This window comes from Canis lupus, chromosome 31 (assembly GCF_003254725.2).
Source record: "Canis lupus dingo isolate Sandy chromosome 31, ASM325472v2, whole genome shotgun sequence".
Classification (NCBI taxonomy): Eukaryota; Metazoa; Chordata; class Mammalia; order Carnivora; family Canidae; genus Canis; species Canis lupus.
In genome coordinates, this window is record NC_064273.1 from 36,030,837 (window position 1) to 36,034,390 (window position 3,554).

The following is a 3,554-nucleotide window of genomic DNA, read 5'->3' on the forward strand; positions in this document are numbered from 1 at the left end:
GTCTGTGTCACCCAAAATTATAAGATTTGAAGACGGATACTGTTAAAGGCACTTTAGCTTTCTGGTAAATGGCTTTTCCTTAACCTTACATCCTGGAAGAGTTCTGCAGTAACAGAAAGATGTCAAGGAATCTCTGAGTGAGGATGAAGCGATTTGTTGGGTCGGTATCGAAAAGTAAATGCATTTGACTCCTAGAGGGAAAAAAAAAGACCAATTCCTTTAAACAAATAAAAACAGCACCTATAATAGAATATGCCATTCTCCCTAAAAAATTCTAAACCCTTCTGAAACCTCCAACTTCTGAGCTTCCATCCCTGCCCCCATCTTAACAGCAGGTAATCCATTTTCCAGACCTTTCTTTCTTTTTTTTTTTTTTTAAAGATTTATTTACTTATTTATTCAGGAAGAGAGAGGGGCAGAGACACAGGCAGAGGGAGAAGCAGGCTCCATGCAGGGAGCCTGACATGGGACTCGATCCTGGGTCTCCAGGATCACAACCCAGGCTGCAGGCGGCACTAAACCGCTGCGCCACCAGGGCTGCCCTTCCTAGACCTTTCTTAATAGAATTTCAAATCAAAATATAATTAACGTCAAAAAGGACGTCCTACTAAACCCGCTGCACAGTGTTTTCCCAGGGCGGGGGGGCTGGGAGGAAGGCAAGGCTGTGAATGTGACCTAGGAGGGCTCCCCCTGCCCGCCACCCCCAGCCCATCCCAGGCCGGGCTCACTCAGCAGTCTGACACTTCCCTGTAGAGGAAGGACGTGATGCTGGGGTGATGCTGACGACCTGCTGATGACAGGCTGGCATCACCGTCCTGCCAGTCCAGGTCACCTCTGGAAGACGTTACTCAAGACCTACCGTAGGGCAATGATTAATTGGGAATTACCTGCCAATCTGTCCAGACAGCTGTGCGTCCTCTACACGCAGTCATCCTCTGCCTCCAGATTCAAAAGGAAGTGCCGATGTAAATCACAGTACACAGGTGATTCAGAAACCTTCCAAACGTCATACTTTGAACGTCCTAATTAAATCCGGACCACAAGAAGACATATTTTGCAAGGGTATTTCATTTGTTAACAAGAAGGGGGGAAAAAAGAGCGATGGACTTTACTGTGTTCTGGAATCTGTTGTTTCTCAAGATCAAAAACTCAACCATTTTGGAAAACATTCTTGGACAAGAAGGACAAGCCAGAGCGTCCTCCTGTGGGTATGTCCCCCACCCTAAAGGCATGTCCTGTGGATTATTACAAAACCTCCCCTGCCTGGGTGATTTCCTGGCTGTGACTCGGGTACCATTACTCTTTGCAAGACATTCTAAAAGTGAAAGGAAGATTATTAACAAGAGCAACGTTTACAGCCTCCGTCTAGTAGAGCACTCTGTGCACGTCGAGGTGAAGGGGAGACGCAATGTGAGGCGTTTGTGAAGCAGAGTACAGCGTGAGCTGCAGAACCTGGGAAGCTTCATGTCCCGCCCGGTCACGATGGGACAGTAACAAACTTTAATATCTTTACACACTTACTATCTGAAGTTTGTGAAATGCATCATTCAGATTTGATGCAACCTCAATGCTTTGGATGCCGGATAGGTCAAAAATTTAAACTCCCCTGGAGAATTGAGCGGCGAAGGGATCAAGCTCAAATATGTGTGGAGCCGCATGCCTAGAAAGAAAAGCAAAAAAAAAAAAAAAAAAAAACCCAAACAAACAAACAAACAAACAAAAAAAAACAAAAAAAAAAGAAAGAAAGAAAGAAAAGAAATTAAAGCAAGCCACGGAAATGCACAATGACGGACCAGTTCTTTGTAAGAACAAGAGATGGCGTGCAGCCTGCGTAACCGGGAGCTTATTATTTGTGCACATGAGAAAATGGAGCATATGGTGCCCTTCAGCCCCGCCGTCACACCGGGTATGGGGGCGTGGGTAAGGGCTCTGCATCTGAGCAACGCTCCTTGCACAGATGTCTCGGCCGCCGCGCCTCCTGCCCATGCCGCACAGACTCACGCCGCCGCGGTGGTTCAAACGTATTCGGTTTCCCTGCGTCAGCACACAGGAAGGGGGTGCGGACTCATCGTGGTTTTATCCCTCCCGGGAAAGTGAGGATTTTAAAAACGTTATCATCTCAGTCATCTGTGAACTTTATTGCCAGACACAGGACCATCGTCAATATGTTCTAAGAACTCTCCGTGCACTTGTCACGTTTAAATGAAATGATTCAGTTTCTAGGTCGTCGGACCTCGACGACGCGCACAGCCCTCGTCAGGAAGACCCTCCAACTAGAACACGTGAAATGATCATTTAGACTTGACCATCAATATGTGGAACCCCTGAGGCTTCAGAGGAGGGTCAGAGAGGAGAGCACGTCTGGAGACAATGCGGAAGGACGAGGGCCGGCTGGGGAGTCAGTTAGTTGGCGGGTTTACAAAGTGAGAGGTTAGGAGACACGGACTACACTCGGCTCTCCTTGACCTTCAGTGAGGACGGAGGAGGACATACCCTCCACTATCCCACATGAAGATGTCTGGGGACAAGGAACACTTACACGGTTGCGTGACACTGTGGAATCTCTTCCAACTTACTTCGTGCATAAAATAAATCACGTCCGGGGTGGTTTAGCCACATTTCTGTTGTTGGTTGGAAATAATGGTGCCCAATTGCAGCCAAAGGCTGTAAAACTTGATTGGGTCCCGAGTTGAGGAGAAAGACGCTCGGCTCAGCCCTGAGTCACTGGAGCCAGGGATGAGCTGTCCACCAAACAGAAGTTCTCACAGCAATTTGCATTGTAAACTAGAGGTGCCGGCCAGCCCCCGAGTGTCAGAAGTCTGACTGTGGCTGGGGAGCAACCGGTTGAAATATTTAGGCTTTGACTCCACTTGGAGGCAAGGGTGGGGTCGGGGGTTAATTATAGCCAGAGTGAGAAAGCTTGCGTATGGGAGCCATCGATGACCAACAGGAGCCAGTAAAGTCATTTAATTCTTTTCTTGTTGTAGCCTCTAAAATTAAAAGGGAAAAAAAAAATAGGCCTCTAGTTTAAAAAAAAAAAAAAAGTCTCTGAATGATCAGGTGTTGCATTCAGATGCTGGTTACTTCGGGAGCATTCTGATAAATCCCGGTGGGAGGCTCTTAATCGGGAGCCCAGAGATGTCAGCCTAGTGTGGGTTATCTCCACCGCCGTTGCTCTTTTCTTTTCTTTTTCTAAGATTTTATTTATTTATTCACGAGAGACCCACACATAGAGGCAGAGACACAGGCAGAGGGAGAAGCAGGCTCTCTGCAGGGAGCCCGATGTGGGACTCGATCCCGGGACCCCAGGATCATGCCCTGAGCCGAAGGCCGACGCTCAACTGCTGTGCCACCCAGGCGTCCCTGCTCTTTTCTTAAAAGGACTTATTTGGCCCCAGGAGGGAGCTGGCAGCTCTTCTCAAACCACAATTTCTCCAAAAGTACCGATACTATTCTACATTCAGGGGAAGAAACCCGATTCCGCAGATACGGTAGTACAGGGACACTGAGAAAATGCTCCAATGGCATTTCACGTGCAAGGGGGTGCACCCTGT